Here is a 19,601-nt window from a genome sequence, read left to right on the forward strand (position 1 = left end):
TCGTCCGCTGATCTAATGGAAAGGAGCGAGATGAGCCAGGTCTGAATTGTTTTGCCTACCCAGAGACTGCGGTGGTGGTGTGTTGGTTGTCCGTGTGCCACAGAGGTACAGCTGCTGAGCTCTGCATCCTTGCTTTTAGCATCTACACGATTTTACTGTTATGTTCAGCTTGTAAGACCCTAGGAGATGAGATTTTGCCTGAGCCTACAACTTCTAAAACCCTATGAAGAAGAATTTGAAACGTCTTACAAAGACATTCCCAGATATTGGGACCAAAATAGTAAAAAATATTCGAAGTGAACTTTACACTACAAATCTTTAAAGGTAGAAGTGTTTCTTAGGGTTTTTGTTACAAACCATTTGCTTTATTTAGTTTTTGAGCCAATTTTTGTAAGCAGCACAACTAGAAGAGACGGATGATTTCCTTGGCAGTTGCAGCTTTTTGCCTTGCGTAGATATATTTTTATACAAAACTGTGTAATTACCTTCACTGAAAAAAAAGAAATAATGTTCAAGGTTTAGAAATCAGCTTAGTTGTGTAGGACAGTTTGGTAACTTGTAAGTGCATCTTGTGTTTGCCAAAGTTGCCTTTATTGGGATCTGTAAGGGTTTAATTGAAGTAGCATTGAAAAATCCTTGAGGCCTGGTACCTAAAGGCAGATCTGCTGCTGCAGGACTCGGTCCTACTGCTCGTGATGCCTGGACTCTCAAAATAATTAGTAAGGCTTATTCGGCAATTGTAACTCTGTAGGTGATTTAGTTTACTCATTTTTTTTTTTTTTTTAAGAATCTGATCTAATTTTAAGTATTACTCATCATGATTTGGATACACGTGAAGTCCACGAGGGCTTGTGTGAGTTGTTTGCGTGGTTTGACATCTGCGTGCAGCCCCTGGATGGGATGGTTGGTTTGTGCTCAGCTCAGCCCCACACCCCCGCAGACGTGCAGCGGGGATCGGGGCAGCGCTTCTCCAGTCCTGCCTGCATTTTCCTGGGTCCCAGGTCCACGCGTGCTCTGGAGGAGAGCAAGGGGACAGTCTGTCTTGGCACAAGCTGCATTTTTGGGCAAAATTTGTATTAATCCTCCTCTGAAAAGTTACTTGGGAAGAGAGACGCTAGGGGCCGGATCATACTTGAAGTTCTAGTTAAACCTGAGCTTAAAATTAAGCATAAAAACGTCAGCATATAATAGTTAACTAAGAGGGAAGATAGATATCAGAAGACACAACATCCGCAAATATCTCGGGGGAAAAAGACGACCAATTGGGGAACACATTAATAATAGGAGCCTGTTTGCTTTGTTACCATTTAGACCAGACTGTGATTTTTTTTTTTTATTATTTTGTGTGTGTGTGCAGAAGTATTTAATTAAATCTAAATATAATGATCCCTGTGGTAACTTCCAGCTTTTTCATGTTGCAAACGGCCCGGAGTGCTTGGGATTCGTACATTCTGTTAGTTTGATAATAAAAAAAAATTGGAAGGCCTGATCACTTGTAGCATTTCAAGAAAAAGAAATAGTGCCACTTGTTTTTGAAACGTTTTGCTTCCTGGCTTAGAATTTCTCTGTTGCAAAACGAGTGCGAGCTGTGAGCAAGAGCAATCGGTCCGCTAAATAGCAGAGTCATTAGAAATCTGCAGTAGAACTGAAATAAGAATTACCCTGAGATACAAATCAGTGCAAAACCCCTACAACATTTAAAATACTTCCACAATTACTTAAATCCCTCTCTACATGTATATTACTTTCTCAGTTTCAGTTCCAAAAGTCAGCAGTTATTTATTTTCTTGGCAGTGTTTAAAGATAATGCTTTTGTACTCATCATTCCTAGAGGTCTCACATTTTTTTCCAGATCAGAAGATTTATGTCATGAAGAGATCCAAAATAAAAGACCTTTAATGTCATCTTTCAGCTGCGTGTAATTTTAGAAATAACTGGAAGGTAGATTACATTTAATTTCCTGAAAGTTTCAAAAGCAGTTATATCCTTTCTGTCCAACAGAGCCTCAACAACAGAAGTGCCAAACCGAATCCAACACGTCCGCAAAAATAGTATCTTCATTTTGTGTTGCATCTTAGAAGTGAAAGCTCTAAAAATCAGGCAGGCGTGTCCTTCCCCTGCTTGTCTGTAGAGTCCGTGCGATTTCTGCGCTAGATGAGTTTGCCGACAGCCAGCCTTAGAAGCGTGTGCTTGGGAAAAAACTGCTTTCTGCCAGCATAAGGCATGTGGGGCAGTTCCGTTCTCTGGAGATGCGTTTCCACCAGAGACCGTTCCTTTATTGTACGGATCTCATATCTTTTTGGGTAGGTATAATTTGAAACAAGTGAAATGCACTTAGGTGGGTGTTACCTCACACGCACACCCACACCTCTCTTGGGAATAAACCAGAGCTCCATGCCCGGCTTTGTGTTCCGTGTTCCTAGTCAGTGTTCACAATCCCTTGCGTCGAACCTGCGGGATCCCTGACACTTACTGTACATCTGTGTGTATTTGCTCCGTCTCTGTGTACATAAAGGGATAATTACATGAAAGCTACGTGTGAGTTAAGCAAGAGTAGACACTTTTGATCTATGTTATGACGTTTATTGTACAAACTTCATGTCGTCCATGTAGCTTAGTTTCTGCTTTTTTTACAGAAAGAAAACTTCCTGAGATTTGTTAAAATTCAGACATCTGAAATATATAGGCACATAAGGGTGAAGAAGCATTCTGCTGTTGATAGCTTGAGCACAGTGTTAATGCAAACATGAGAGCTGGAGCAGCAGAACGTGTGTGGCTGCCGTTGCTCTGCGGGTAGGCAGCCCTGGCTAGAAGGATAAACAGAACGTCTTGACCGTGGCTGGGTTTTGTGCAGACCACTACCACGGAGACCAGTGGTTGCCGCTGTAGCGCTACAAATTAATACTCTTAATTTCAGTAATTTCCGTAGCACTGATGGTATGTGAGATAGGTGCTGGTAAACATGCGCTGTTCAAAGACTTGTATGTTGATGCTAAAGGTACTGTTCATGCAGTTGAGATGCTTTAAGCTGTCACTGTTGCCAACCTCTCCACTTCCCAGCTACTTGTCCCCGCTGGTGTTCAGCGTCAGCGCAGCTGCTTGGGCGACCGCTGGGAAATGGATCTGGAAAAACGCCTGGCTGGCTCAGGAGCTGGCTGGGGGGGGCAGAGGGAAAGAGGGGTTTTACACTTGGCTTCTGTACCACCACTGCAGGTGAATTTCAGGGAAATGACCTCGGATACCCATAATGACTTGTATATAGCATGGGATATGCCAAATTGAGATGTGAATTGCTTTATTTTTCAGTATGTTTGTGTTTTGCTGGTCTTCAATCGTAATTCAACTCCCCACTGTGCCAGATCGTGGACTAATGTCTGATCACCATTTAGAAACACCGAGGGGACACGGGAGAGGGAGAGAGTATGAGAAGCTTAGCTTGATACCACACAGATCACAGATTATTAACGTTTATTGGGAAACAAGCAGCCTAATGACCAGGCATGGTTTTCAGGTAAATAAATACATTCCAGAAGGCATCCTGTGTTATCATTCCTGGAATTACAGCTTTCAGACGTCTTGCTTAATCTGTCTGGAGGCAAATTGCAGACAGAATTTTGCAGTTGAAACAAATCCTCACTGTCTACTGTAGCACAAAAACATTTGGTCCTCTGTTTTATACCACTGGGAAAATTATACCCCAAAGTTTCCAGAAACGCAATACAGTACTAGAGGAGTTTTTTTCTGAAGAGCAAATACCCAGTCGGTTACATACGAGTGATATGCGGTATGTGAAGAGCAAAGCAGCCTGCAAACAGCGTAATTACCTGCCTGTTTGCAATTTGTTATTTTCTCCTGATATTTGTATGATTCAAATCCTTCCTGCTCTGCACTGTTCCCCTTTAAGTGGTTTCTTGTAAGGCAAAAGCTTGGCTGTACTAATTTTTCCTGCACATAAATGAAATTGTGAATTGAGAAAGTGCTTTTGAAGCCAGGAAAATGTCGTCGTAGGTACCGCTTTGCTCTGGTTTTAGACAGCAAGAGCACTGATCTGATTGCTTGGTGTTCCTTCTTGTGCCCCAGGAATCTCCCTGTTGTCCCTCTTGCGAGGAGACGTCCCTCCCTGGCTGACTCCCTGCCGCTCTGTTCCTGCTGGGGAGGCGAGCGCTGTGGCAGAGTGAGTCATGGCTGCAGAGAGCCGCGTCAAGGACACGCCAAGGGTGTTGGAGGCAGCGGCTTGATAAAGCCAGGATTCGGGACCACTTCAGTGGTTTTCAGCCTCAAGGAATTTGACTTTAAGAATCTGGGGCCTTGGTACTGAAGCCAGACTCTCTTAAAATCAACAAAAGCAAAATCTTTAGCTGCAGTTTCCTGTTGAAATGTTAGGTCCCAAGACGTTGCATGAAGCAGCATTACATAAAGCACAGCAGATGCAGTCTGGATTCGGAGGCAGGGAAAAAGCGTGTAACAAAAACCAACGTGGAGTGCCATAGCACAGGAAAACAGCTTCAAGATATGTTATAACAAAAAAGAAGTTCCAAGTGGGGGGCTGACATGGAGCCTTAATAACTGCCTCAGCCTGGCATTGACTTTTTTTTTAACGTTTAAGAAGACTGTAATTAAGATTTACGACTTGGCAGTTGTGTTGTCTGTGCCCTGTCGGTCCTGGCCAGCGTGGCTGTCGGGGAGGGGGTGTCCCTGCCCACGCTCTGGGGGTCGGCGCCCTCCCACTCCCAACTGGCTGCTGACCCGGGGAGTGGGACCAGGCTCTAAATTAAGCGTTTATAAAGTAAAGCAGTCCTGGAGAAATCGGCCTCTTCGCTGCCATTGGCAATGCGCGCTGGCAGATGCGTCCCGCTCAGGTTGTGCGATGGTTAAGCAGTAAGCCGGGGCTCTGCCGGTGTCAGTGCTGGTCACCTGCCCACGCGGGCGCCTGCAGAACCCTGCTGGGGTTTACGTGGCTGGTGCTGCAGCCTACGGGCCCGTGGCTTCACCACCATTTGTTACGTGGTTGGGGTGAGAAGAGCTTGGTGCTGCTGATGGGGGCTGTGCGTAAGGTGAAGTCAGAGGCATTAAGTGCCTGATGCCGCAACTGGGCAGAGCAGAGTCCTTTCTGGTGAGGAAACCAGTGAATCCAACAGCAAATACGCTTTCAACGCATCATCTTTTGAGGGAGTTGGTCTGTGTTGGTTCTGGTTAGATGTTGGTTGCGTTAGTTGCTGTACTTGGTTAGTTATAGAACAATGTTTTTAAATAATTTTTATTCGTAAGATAAAAGCATATTAGGTGGGCTGGACTGATGGTTTGTGTCAGTTAATGTTATCACCTGCCTTCAACCTTTGGCAGAGGAAACGTTTCACATTTTACAGATGTAGTGTTTTGATGTGGGTGAACACGAGAGCACGTGGAAGCTCTGTGAAGCAGTCTCATGCATGTGTTTCCATCAGTGCCGAGGACGGGCTTCGTGTGCCTCATCCCGACCTCACGTGAACAAGGCTGCAGATGATACTTGTCTAGAGATGAAGAGCCTGTAGCATTAGAACTATGACAAATGAACAGACTGGATGAATTAAAGATAGTTTTCAAGATCCGGAACCTTTCATCTCAGGTCGCTACGATCAAATTCAGCATGCTTCAGGATTACTGTTTCATGGCAAATCAGTCCAGCCCAGAAGTAGGGGGAAAGGTGAGGGGATCAAACACAATTGGTACCCTTGGTGAATGAATTGCTCAGATACCCAGATCTGAATGAAATTGTAATACCTTCTCGCTTTTACCAGACAGGTCTAACGGCTCAGAGTTTGGTAGGTCAGTGTAAAAGGAGCTTGAATTACGCACCCTGGGCTGTATCAGTCTTCTGAGGCTTGGCAGGCAGTGAACTTCATATGCACTACACTTAATTGCAAATAAAGGCTGTGACACAAACAAAGCTCGGGAATTTGAAAGATTCATGTCATTAGAGGCTTTTTATGTTGCGCAAGCCTGTTTCCATAATAACAGGAATTGTTCATTTTTCCAATAAGTTCTAGAATCTTGAGGGCACATAAATGGAAAGCCGTATTTGTACTTGGTACTAATGGTCACACCTAACTGCTTTGGAAGTTTTGTGTTGGCTGCTCTTTTTCATAACGTTTAGACAAACGGAGTTTTCTTCTTAAGATTTTCAAAGTCATGCAACATGAGCAATATTTTATTTTCTTAAAAGGGCTTTTCTTCAATGTCATTCATGAGCCTGCAAAGTATGGAGTGTTCTATGGCCATCTTTGAAGACATTAAATACCCCCACCAAACAGGTGTACAACACTAAACAATAGTTGTGGCCTCAGAGGACAAACTATTTCCCTGAAGTGATTAAGAAGTTTCAAGGAGAGAGTGAGGACTGTGCTGAGCAGTAGGAACTCAGAGGGAAGAGCTGTCTGATGTTTATTGGCAGCACTTGTTTCTTTGAGATAAAATGAAGGGGAGAATAAGGGATGTGGAGAAGGGTACAGAGGGAAGATCTGTTACGGTGATCTTCAGGAAGAGCAGTAGACATAGGAGGCACATAAGGAGATGGGTAAAAATAGAAATATGTTTAACAGAAGGGGTGGCAGAATTAGGGCAACACACACACACACAAAAAGTCTGCCTTTTAGCATCCTGAATATTTCAGCATGGCTGTTCAGTTCATCTCTTCTTATCATTTACATAACCTGTAGAAAACAAGTGCAGGCTCAAGATGTCTGTCTGAAAGGAATGACTTCATCCTTAGCCCTGTTATTTCAAGGTGTTTGCACTTTTTATATTAATCAAAATTCTTTCATAATATAATAGCATGTTATCAGTGCTATTTGAAGTGATAACATTCTCTAAATGTTGCTAACGTGTACGTTGAAAGTGCGTCTGATTTTCTTGTCTCTGTCTCTTGTTTAGAGTTAACGTGTGTCGTGCTTAAGGGATGTATTAATGAACCTTTTTTTTATCCTGCAATGACAATCCTCTAGGCCCGGTCTCTTCATTAATGAATAATGATGGAACAGAGTAGGCAGTTGGGTCATTTTATCCTTTAAGTGCGATGAGCAGTCCTGAAGAGAATGCTGCATTGCAGCTGTGAGCAAAACGGTTGTACAGTTGACAAAATACTTTTGAATTATAGTCTGCATTTCTGGAACGTTCTGGGTTTTAGGAAGATTGCCAGTTTCCCAAAACATTTTTCTTAGGAAAGGAATATTTTTCTTTTCCCCTTTTTTTTTTTTTTTCCTTCCTATTTAAGAAAGACTTGTTCCAATGCCTTCTATTCTATGAACTTGGAAACCACAGCTTCAATAAAAATATCAAGTCACTCATCATGGTGCGTTCAACAGGCATTGAAAAGGAGTTGGGAGTCCTTCTGTGTCATAATATTTGTATAGCAGTTGGCTAGTAGTCATTTGTGTAAAATATTGGACACCAACCTTACCGTGAATTTGGACTGATTTTCCCCAAAATGTTTTGTGTTAGGCAGGAACCATACAAGAAAAATAAGCTGACCAGTTAAGGAGCTATGCAAAGGAAAGCGTATGAAAATCCAAGTATGACTACCATTTGAAGTTTAAATGGGACAAACTAACACCTCTAGGTTAAGTCATGTAGATGTTTTAAATGCTCCTTTTCTTGGGGTGAGCATAACGGAGACAACTTCAGTGTAAAGAATGTAATTAAGTCCCTAAGTAGTGGTTGTCTAAATCTGTGCCTCTGTGTTACACGATAAAAAGTCTTTGAGTGCCTAGAATTTTGCTCCATTCATATAATCAGAAAGTTGGGTTTAGTTGGTTTTCTTTAATCTCTTTTTGCTTCTTTTCTGTTTCTTGGTCTTTTTGTTTCACTACTTGCAAGAATTTGTTTCCAATTTGACAAATAAATTACTGTGTTCTCTTGTTGCGTGATGTGTGGCTTCAACTCCAAATATCCATGTTGCCACAGCTGTGGGATGAGGGGGTATGTGTCTCCAGCAGCAGCTTTGGGAAGCTGAGCTGAAAGTGGTCTAAATCAAACTTGCTTTAAGGGATTTTCCTACTTTCAGCCTGGCAGATCTCTTCCTGATTAACCGTTATGTGTTGACTTTTGGTATGGATGCTCTTTGGATTAAGAGTACCTCTTCCCAGTTGCGCTGGATTAAGCAAAAGCATGAATTAATGGGCTGGAAGTAAAATGAAATGGCTAGCACAATATAAACGTAGGTAACTGCTGTGAAGGAAGAATGGTTAAGCCATAAATTGATTAAATGACTTCTGATTTGAGATCTCATTTTAAATACAAACTTAAGCTTCCACGTATATAATGAAGGTTAATTAGTAACTGTAGGGGTTATTTTGGGGGTATTAAGAAAATGTGATTTTTGTTTACTCACTGAAGCTGCCCAAGGATGGTTGTTAATATGAATTTGGTGCTTCTATTATGATACAATATAATACTTTGATTTCTGCTAATATGTCAAACACAAATTACGTAGTATTTGTAATGTGAGCACATTTCTGCTTTGATGAAAAACTGCCTTATTACAGTCTCTTGAACGTGCACTTGCCAGAAGACACAACTTCTCAAACTATGGAACACACAATTAAGAATATGGAAGAAGTCATTCTTAGCATAAAGAACACATAGATATTACGACCAAATAAGTGAAGAGATTTGAATACAAATCCTTTCCCACTTCTGTCACCTTAATAGAGCTTCTTTATAGTTGAGCAATTTTCAGTGGCTTTTGGGATTGCTGGAACTCCATCTTTTGTATCCCAAAAATGTTTCCTACTTTTGTTGTCGGTGAGAACTGGGTTTTGGATCTGAAGTCGTCTCCTTTCAGGACTCTCCCAGGGTGTGCTCTTGCTCCACGCTTGCTGTTTGTCTCGTGTTTGCCTCTGCTGCCTGCATTCCCCCAGGTTTGTGCGGGCTGAGGTCAGCAGCTCTAGTTATTTGGGTTTCCACGTCACCCCAGCAGTAAAATACAAGACGAGATGCAGGTCAGAGTCTCTGTTTTCTACAGAATATGCAACGGAATTCATGTATTCAGTAAAGGGTGAAAAACAGGCTAGTGAGATACACTACTCATTTGTGGAGAAACCCTATTAGTTAAGTCTTACATGTTCTAGAATATTTCTATTTAGATTGGATTTTTGAAGTGGGACCAGTTCAGCGAGCATAAAAATATATGGTGTCCTTGACGGCTTCTGACTCACACTCTTACTACAGCTGGTGACTAGGAACACCTTCCTTGAGGTACTTACTTTGTAATTTAGTTTAGTATTTGATTTGCACTGGGAGAGAATTTTGAGAACTTCAGTAGTGATTATTGCATTCAGATGAGGTTAGTTATGTTGAGGGCTAATCAAGGTGATTGACAATATATGCTTCATATAAAAGCGAGTCTATTCTTTTGGGCTTTTTAGTGTGCTAAATTAGGAGGTGCCTGTGGGTGTTGTGTTCCTAATGGAGTTCTGCTGCATGTGGGTAAAAGAATAAAATAATGCTGTATCCCACAGTACATCTTGGGATTGCTTTGGTCACAGTTTATATTTTCTAATCATTCAAAAATAAAACAGGAGTTAAGAAAACGTTGCCACTTTTCACAGTATTAAAAAGGCATCTCTTGGTATTATCCTATTTTTATTATCTTTATATAAGGCTGAGAACTCTGGAAGAATAACATTATGTCTGTTCCAATAGTGCCATCGTCCCAACTAAAACACTGCTACTGATGGTGGGTCCCCTGCTCTCCTCTGCTGCTCTTTTACACCTAGGCAGCTTTTGCGGGCTGAATTAACTAATTACCACAAGACTGGAAAGCCTTGAGACTGTCTTTGCCATCTTTTCTCCACTTATCTGTAAAATGGGCAATAGGGAGCTTGTTTGACTTGCTAATTATCAGTGCCCAGTGACACTAAACTTTGACTATCTGTGTTCAGTTATGAGATATTCACTGTAGTAGCATTTACGTTGGCACCTTTGGATGAAATTTTACAGCTTCTGTCACTTTTATTGTTCCTCCAAGTCTGTGTGGTACTTAAGTTTACAGGAAAGGTGGGTGACAGGCTGAGAGAGTTGGGGGGGTTCAGCCTAGAGAAGAGAAGGCTCCAGGGAGACCTTAGAGCCCCTTCCAGTCTCCAAAGGGGCTCCAGGAAAGCTGGGGATGAGCTCTGGAGCAGGGAGGGGAGCCATAGGACGAGGGGGAACAGTTTTAAACTGCAAGAAGGGAGGTTTAGATGAGATCTCAGGAAGAAATTCTTGACTGTGAGGGTGGTGAGCCCCTGGCCCAGGTTGCCCAGAGAAGCTGTGGCTGCCCCATCCCTGGAGGGGTTCAAGGCCAGGTTGGACGGGGCTTGGAGCGACCTGAGCTGGTGGGAGGTGTCCCTGCCCAGGGCAGGGGGTGGCACTGGATGGGCTTTAAGGCCCCTTCCAACCCAAACCATTCTAGGATTCTAGGTGATCTAAAGGATGGGTCCCACTTGTTTATGAAGAAGCTGGAGCAAATGGGTAATGATGAGCGCAACAGTGTTACGCAGGTAACATTGAGCTCACAGTGCGTGTGCTATGTTAGAGCTTTCAAAGGCCTAATTATTTTAATGTTCCTGAGCAGTGGGATGTAATCCATTGGATGCTCAAAAAGCATCTTATTATCTTACTGTCTCCTCACAAGTTGGGCATTGTGGTTTTGAGTTGACATCACTGTCACTTGCAGGAGTGATAATGGCATTTAATGTTGTGTTGCAGATGGCATAATGACCATAGCACTTTGTTTTCTTCAATGTTCTCACTTTCTTTTAGATACCTTGAGTACTCTCCTGAATAGCCAGCAGCGTAAGACGCGCTATGGCAAACGCTCTGCCTCTTGCAGAGGCATAGCTTGAAGCGAGTACAGTTGCTGTGTAGCTGACATTACTCACAGGAAAAGCAGATGACAATGACAAAGATAGCAATGAAATTAAGAAGAGTTGCCAAGTAGCAGCACTTGGAAGTAACACCTCAGAAAAATGCAGCTCATTGCTATCTGGTTTATTTGTTGTCTTTTTCTTAAGTGGGGGTGGGAAGGAATCAAGCTGTGGGAGCAGACTCAGCAAAGTGGGGTTTGGTATTTTCATTTTGACTCTCTTACAGACATCACAAAAATGTGCCTCTTTCTTCAGAACATAAGATTTCTCCTTCTGTTATTTATTTAAAGTAAAAGATAAAAACATCTATATGAGGAATTAGCTACCTCAACCTACAAATTCCTGGCCTCGTCTAGAAAAAAAACCTGTTTTCCATACTGCTGGTATTACCAGAGCATACGTTGTTCCTTTTAACCTTTCCAATAGGCTTCATCAAATAAATATGATCTATAGACCCTTGGAACTGCTTATACTAAAGAAACAAACTATGGTGATTGCAGTGACAAATACTAATATTAAAAATAAACAGAGAGATGCATGGAACTTTCAGGATACTGGATAAAAGCTTGATGCTTTACTGACTTAGAAGTCTGTCTAATGCATCTTCAGCTGCATGATATCTTCCCCTCTCACGCCATGCTTTCCCAGTTGCACGTGCTTTATTCCTTGGGCGTTTGCTTTCTCAGGTTACCGTGACTCATCCTGAGTGGACATGCTCTGTGGAGCTGAACAGAAAATCATGAGAAGTCTTCAGCGAGTCTAGGCCACATCAGCATGAAAGTCCGTTACAGCGTGGAGAGGCCACCTGAGGCTCTCCATAGCATGTATTCACTGTGTTGAGTTTCAGTCAGATGGCCTGTTTCTGGGACGTTTCATTGACATGTTTGTCCTTTGCATATAATGTTTTACTTGCAAAACCTCAAGTGACGTGAAGTTGTACTGTGATAAGAAATGGGAAAAATCAAAGTTGAAGGCTTTTTAACACCTATGAACAGTAGACAGTCTAGCAGCTATTTTTGTAATTGTGTTTTTTTTTTTTTGTTGAGGTGTTACTCAGCAGCAGGAGTCCGCAGGCTCAGTGTCACCGGTCACCCTCGCTTGCTGTTGGCAGTGAGTATAGGCCTGTGCACATGTACAGGTGGACATGTGGCTCCATCCTTACTTTCTCTCCTGCTAGGAGAGTATCCCAAGCACAGACCCTGTGGTACTCCCTGGTCTCCAGGTACAGCCTCTGGTCCTGCTGTGGGTGGGTGGTGGTTCCCTGTTTGCCTGCACCTACTCCAGGGCTCAGAGGCAGGAGATCCTTCCTGCGGGCACTTACTTGAGCCATGAAATCAGGGCTTCCCTAGGGACCATGACCGATGGTCGTTTTTTGCTGGGGGACTTGTGTTTCCCGGGCGGTGCCGGGCCGCGCAGGCAGGGAGGAGCTGCCTTGGCAGCAGCCGGAGCGGTTTGCTGGTCGGCAGCACTGCTCGGGCTGAGGTTTGGGAACAGAGAATCGCAGGTTGATTTCAGGGTCTTTTTCCCCTCCTCAGCCCCTGTGGTTGCCATTAGCATTAAAGTGGTGAATTTCTTTGTAGGTTCCAGAGAGAGTGATGGTAAGTGGTTATGAAGGTGTGTTAATTAAGGAAAGCTTTCCACTTTGACTTTATTATGTGCTTATTTATTCTTTGTTCTTTTTCTTGGCTAAGGCCTTGGATCTCCTCCATTAAACTTAGAAGGTTGCTGCTGTTCTCTGCCATTACCCAATTCGTATGTTAGTGTTTTCAAGCCTGATCCTACAGAATAGCCAGCGAGTGTGTCTTAAGCTGTACAGGGATGCTTAATTTGATTTAAATATTAAGGGGTAAGATTTGATTTAAATATTAAGGTGTGTTTCAACAGGAAATCGGAGCTTTGTGGCGTACGAGCCGTGCAGACGGCATTTGTACAGTCTGCTCTAAATCACAGCGCTACCTTCTGCGGGAGAGAAATCCCACCTTTGCTTAAAGAGACAAAAAAAGGTGTTTGAAGAAACTATCTCAAGGCTTTGACTACCTGGGAAGTGGGGAGAGAAACCGTTACGTTCCCCTGTTCCCTCTCCATCTCTTCCATAAAGCCCCAATCCCAGTAATCTGCTGAGGGTGTTGTGAGAACCGACGCAAAGTACCCAGCATCTGTGGGGTGTCCTGCTGGCCTGGGCTTTGGTGGCTGAGCTGCAGTAAAGACCTTCCATAACTTTTAGGCAACTGTCTCTTAGTGCTAGGTGAAGATCTGCGCTGTTGCCGCAGCTGTTGCTTATATATAATGTAACAAGGAATTTGTCTTTATTGTCTGGTTGGTAATGTGTGGGAGCTGGATGCTGGATATACAAACTAGATTATTAGTATTTATTAGTATTGCTGCCCCGAATGTGTAATGACTTTATTGTACTTGATACTACATCTCCAGGAGCCTGTGGTACGCAAGACGAGACCTATGTCAATGGTGTAACCATTACGGAGGGGAGTAGGAGCTGAAGGAATAATTTCTGGTGGGATGATTATCTTCCCTCTCAACAGCCGTACTCCCACTGACAGCGGTACATTTGTCAAAAAGAAATCCTAATTCCTCTTTCTTCATACTGGACCTTCAGCTCTCATTGAATGCTTTGCTGCCAGCCTTTGCAGAAAGCTTTATGGTGTCTGTTTAGACAAGAAAAATATTAGTCATCCCCTATGATACATATCTTGCCTGTAATGTTTGATGTCTCCTCTGTTGCCTTGCTATTTGCTCATGGTTGTGCACTGCACATAGGTCCAGTCTTTAGATTATTATGAAATTGTAGTGTGTCTTTCAGATGTGTGGCTTTTGGGGGGGCTACATTACAGTCACTATCGGCAGTCCTTTCTGTTTCTCCTGTTATTAGTCATCTTCTGTAAATCATTTGTTCCTGGGTTAATAGCTTCTTTTCAGAGCAATTTTACTTTAAAAAGAAATTAGAAGAAGAGAGAAGAAATAAAACCAAAATGGCTAGATGGGGAAATGAATGAAACATGTCGCGGAGCATTCAGTGCTTCTTGGCAGTAATAAATCGTGCATGGTGGCTTGCAGCTGAGTGTAAATCAGGAACCCCAGGAGATGTGAATTTACTCCCCTGAACTGCCACTAGACTGTCTGGGGCAAGAACTTCAGCCTTTCGCTGCCTCATAAAATTGAGATAAAGTTGCTGGTGCATTTCTATAGCTAGGAGAATGAGAGATGGAAACTCTGTAGAAAAGCAAGTTGTTACATATCTGTTCTTAACATCTACATTAGACACATTGGTCTATAAGAATGTTAAGCTCTTCAGTGACTTTATTTTTTAAAACGTCTTGGATTTAGAGATGTATTTATGTACTTTGCGTGACTTCAGAGTGATTGTTCTGATTGCAGCCTGTGACGGGGAGGGTTTCCATTATGGTTTTTGTAGTCGTTTTGCTGCTTTTCAGCTGCCGCGGGTGGTCCCTGTGCTGCGGTGGCAGCTGAAGCCCTGGCACAACTCAAGAGGGCAGGACGTGGTGACTTGGCCACTGGTTGATGTTAGATGTGAAGAGGGAGCGTGATTAATGAGGAAATGGAGGGGGAGGTAATTAATTTCCTGGTTCTGCCGCTTCTGCGCCCCTCGGTTCTGTCTGTTGGCTGTTTAGGTCAAGCTGTAAAGCATTTGGCTCGAGGAGGTTCTAAATCCTGCAAGGGTCTCCCAGCAGAGCTGCCACATGGACTCGTAGGAATAGCACCAGCAGTGTGACGCTTGCAGGACATGTGCTAGGTGTTTTGGAATTCCGAAGGCTTTTAATTTTGGGACAAATTTCTTAAAATTTATGTAAACAAATGTAAGCAAGTAACGTTTATGAAAACAGGTCATGAGATTCATTATGCTTTGCAGACAGCTTTGTTGTTGCGAGATTAGAAGGAAATTACACTTTGCTGAGGTTCATTCACTAGTGAAATTTGAATTCAGCTTGCTGAAACCGGTAAGTGCTCTCATTAAATACTCTCCTACTGATGGGCTGGGTTCTCTCAACTGATTTTACTTTGATACGACCTAAGCAGAATTTCAATGTACTGCATCAAAAAATGTTCAAGCAATGTACGTGATAAAACTGGGAGGTCGCAGAGGCATCCAGTCTAGGTGTGAATGTTTTCACTTTGTGGTTCACGTCTTCGGTGTACGTTTTAGTTTGGAAAAAAAAAAAATCCTGTGGCAGTAAAACAGGGTAGTTTAATGCAACATACATTTCTGTGGCATACCTGGGCCAAAGTAGGGGTTTGTTTTACTTAGATACCCTTTAAACAAGAGTCATGAAGAATCCGTGACCCAATGAAGACTGATGTTGGATTACATCATAGTGTGCTTAATGACATCGTTATGCATAAGGGACAAAATAGACCTTCCTTAGCATTTGATCAAAACCATAGCGGTAATCGCAGTTCACTGTGCATGTCTCCTTGCCTTCCCTGATTTCTTGGGAAGGGACAGTTCCCTAAGGCAGGTCTCGGAAACTAAATCTGTTAGTTACAAGCTATTCGTTTGAATTGAAAATTTGACTTTTTCAGCTCTTTCAGTCACTAGATAGATAATACTTCCTAGATTGAAGTGAAAGAAGTGGAAGAAGAAAAGGCCTACTGTCACTTCTACTGTTTTCAAGAGAGAAAAGCAAAATAGTCCGCAAAATAGTGCTTCCAAAGCCACAGAGTAAAGTCCCACTAAAAATGCTGAATGAGATTGTGGGTTTGGGTTTTCTGTGTTACAACAGTAGTAACTGGGCTAATAGTTCTGACTGACGTTAGGAAGTTCTGAGGATCTGTGCGAGAGCTGTAGAAGCTGGTGGGGCAAGGTATATGAAAGCATTACGTAGCAGTGGTAACAGAAGGGATTGTTCCGTAGTTAAATGCGAAATAAATGGAATTGGTGAAACAAGGCAAAGGAAATGAAATAATTGTTGAGGTGATACTTTGTGGTGTTTTACTTTTTAGTTTCTGTGAATACCTAGATAACGTGAGGCTAGGAATGCTCATCATTTGGGAAAAGCGTTTGAGACAAGGGCGGTGGGAGCTCATGAGATAAATACGGGTCTGTGTCCTCACAGGAAGAGTTCATGCATGTCGCATCTGCTGGTCATTAGGAGTCACTGGTCGAAACAGTTGGTTTACCTCTGTGCATTAATTTCAATAGCAGTTCAGAATCACTGTGAAGCCTTTACTTCCCTTGCTGAACAATTGTTCTGCCTGTGAAGCGATATATGCTGTGATTTTTAAATTAACGTCGTTTACAGTTTTTGCTATTTGAAATTTGTATCAATTCTTCTGGATGCATCTGAAAATGTACAGAAGGACGTTAGTAAGTAATGAATGGTTTATTTGCACAATTAGTGCAAATGTAAATTCTGCAGTCTTCATCTCATAATTCAAGCAGATGTGAAACGTTCTCTTAAAAGTTCTACAGGTTTTTTTAATTGTTGCTTTAGTAGTGATGTGCTTTTGCTATTTTTGGAGCACTGAAATCATTCTCTGCTTGCCATGCTCCGTTGGGTTGCAGTGGAGATGACTGTCAGAGAAATACAATTTTCCAGGAAGCATTAATTGAAATGCTGGTTTTATATTCAGCATGCAGTAACTGACAGATGTAGATAAGGAACAGAGAAGATTAATTAAGTGGCATTTCTCCAGTTTTTTCGTCTCTTTCTCCCTCTAAAAAAGCAACAATTGAAACAGTTTCTGTATAAAGACGTGCCAGATGAAATGAGAAATGAATTTAATGTACTGCACAACGTTGTAGAAGATGTTTTCTATGCAATTGCTTTCGTTCTCCCACAAATTTCAAACACATTCTGGGGAAAATTTTTGGAAATGGAGATCTTTAGAAATTATTCAAGTGCTGGAAGCATTGGTAATAGATTTTCACAATATTTCCTAACCCTGTGTATACTGTTTATATATGAATTTAACCCAAATCTGCATAATAATTCTAAAACACTTGGGTCAAGCAAAGAAGTATTGCACAGGTTCGACGTAGAAAAGCAATTAAAAAAAAATTAAAACATTCATGCTTATGTGGACACATGAACATAAAAAAGCCAGTCTGTGGCTTGTTTCATACAGAAGATAAGATGAAGGCTGCTGCTTTAACCAGTGACACATGAAGCCTGAAGTCATATTGAACTGGTATTTCCATTCTTCTTTTTTTTTTTTTTTTTTGTCCTCGCTGGTTCTCTTTCACTTCCTTAGATGTTTTATATCTTCATATAGAAATGGTATTTCAAATGGCTTTCATTTGCAATGCTCTTTCATTATTTGCGCAGGACTCAATACTTAAGGGACAAGCAAGAAATAAAAAAAAATATTCATGAACAGTAATGAAGTCACCATGTGTAATATGGAAAAAAAAGAGGTAAAAAAAAAAATGTAGCAGCAGGAAAGCCATCTCCCGGTTAAAAGCACTGGTGAGGACAGCTGTCCACTTCCAGATCGTGCTGCGCTAATTGAGGCTTGTGCCATCTGCGCTGCCTGTCAGCGCGCGGGAGCCGGGGAGCAGCGCCCGCAGATCCGCCCGTGACTCTCATCCTCCGCAGGCAGCGCCGCGGGGCTCCCTCGCTCCACCTTTAGGACTCTCCGGAATAACGTTTCTGAATAAAGCAGATTATTTGAAAAAGATAAGGAGTGTGCCCTCCTTATACCTTCTGCTGGCACTAGTTTGGAGGATTTAGGGAAGCTTTTACAAAATAAACATCGTCCATTGCCTCGGGTCTTCAATCGCGTTTCCCTGAGCTGTATCTCTTTGTATAACTTGGGCTTCTCTGTATTTTATTGTCCCTTTCCGACCTTTTCTCTACAGTAATGCTTAGGACTGTTATGGTGCAATTTCATCAACTGGTGCGTAGATTTCTTCATTCTCTCCTTCCTCTCTGTCTAAATACAGGAGCTTGTTAGTTTCTGGCATTCAGTGGGAGAAAAAAAAAATAAACCCAAAATTTTGCTGAATGTTTTTTTAAGAGCGATGGCCAGATCTCAGGAGAAGAAGGGAAACCTTTTGGTTTCAACTGAGTATTTAATTTCATTTCAAGTATTTCTAAATGTTTTCCAAGAAAAGAAATTTCATAATTAAAGATTAATATGCTCTTTTTTTTTTTTTTAGGTGAGACTGACTTGGTGAATAATTTCACCAAGAAATAGACTTATAGAGAAGAATAAAATCACACACACGATTTACCCGTGCCTTTTTATGGGTCTTCAGGAAGATAATATTTATTACAAAAAATGAAAGAGTACAATTAAATAAAACTTGTGTCTCAATTCCAATGTAGGTTACTTAGACTGTAGTCTGGAAGATAATGGTGACCGTAGATGCTTTAAAGGCAGTCTAGTCTTCAACCTTATGGTGTCTAAATAAACCATTTTTGTCTTGGAGAAAAAGCAGCTCCTTGAGTTCCAGTGTCTCTCTTTTGCTTTGGAGGCTTCTCAGTCTGTGCGTGTGTTTTTGTTTGTCATGGTCAGTAACGTAGGACAGGATGCGTATACTTTTTATGGCCTCCTGACAGTAAAGTATGCAGCGTAATTTCAAAGTCATGAATTCATCACGTCGAGGTAAATAGTATTCTTGGAAAACAGCGCAGCTATCTCCTGTAGTACGTCAGCCATCCCTCTCATGCCGTTGAGTGCCCGGTCATCTACGTACCTGCTGGAGCTGGCCCACCGCCGTGCACATATGTTCTGTACTGGAAAGTAGGCGTTTCTCAGACATCTCTTCCTTTCCAATGTGCTTTTGAGCTCTGAAGGCTCCAGCTGCATTTGTTCGGTGTCTGCTAAAGGCTGGTCCCTATGTCAGGTCCCATCAGTGGTGAGTGACTCCCGAGTCCTAACGGCTGTGATCTGCAGTGGCTCGCAAAAGGGCAGCTCCCCAGGTGTTTCGTAGCCTGCAAGTCCTGTTTCTCAGGAGAAAGCCCTTACCCCAGGTTGGAAGCTGACTGGGAGCCCACGGAAGAGCAGAGGGTTTGGCGTGTTATTGTTTGAATCGCAGAGAATAATGTAGACACCCTTCATAATAGCTGGAACCTGTCTGTTACAGTGTCACTAAGCACTAGGTATGGAAAATTAAACAAAGTGAGGTAATAATAACTACAGCATGCCTTTATCTGGGAGAAGGATAGGGTTTCTTAGAAGCTGAAGGTGAAATGAAAGTTTGATGAGTTAACCAAGAGCCAGAAGCTACACAACAGCTGTCATTATATACCTTCCGTGAAAGGTGAGTCAACATCTTTGCCTGTACTGCGGAGGGTTGATGTGTTGGAAAAGCATCGCTGTCATCTTGAGGAAATTACGCTGGGGCCTGGTGCTGTCGCCCGAGCGGTGACTTACTGTCACCTGCACGCTGCTGGGAACAGTCGCACCGGTCCTGGACGGATGAGGCACAAAGCCGAGTACCGTTAGCACACGAGAGCGCTGATCTCTTTCGCTTGGCGTCTTGAAGGTGCTGCTGACAGGGCTCTGGCTCCCCAGGTGCCCCAGCAGTGCCGGCAGGCGCGGGCTCCCCCTGACCGGCACGCGGAGCCGGGGCTGCGTGGGCTCCTCCTGCTCGCCCGCAGGCACCTCTGTGTTCCGCAGGGTTCGGCTCCCAATTTAACTGTCTCCGTTGTGTCATGTTAGGCTGAATAGGCACGAATAACTTTACGTTACTGATCGCATTCAAACCCCGCAGTTTTGTAAATGTTGCAACTAACATCG

The 19,601-nt window shown here is 42.7% G+C and overlaps 1 protein-coding gene across 10 annotated transcripts in view; it reads left to right on the forward strand.

Moving 5' to 3' along the window:
* ATP2B2 (ATPase plasma membrane Ca2+ transporting 2) overlaps positions 1 to 19,601 on the forward strand; it is a 429,010-nt gene that overhangs the window by 281,280 nt on the left and 128,129 nt on the right. The window lies entirely within an intron of this gene.

Source organism: Rissa tridactyla, chromosome 10, assembly GCF_028500815.1.
Source record: "Rissa tridactyla isolate bRisTri1 chromosome 10, bRisTri1.patW.cur.20221130, whole genome shotgun sequence".
In the NCBI taxonomy this organism is placed as follows: Eukaryota; Metazoa; Chordata; class Aves; order Charadriiformes; family Laridae; genus Rissa; species Rissa tridactyla.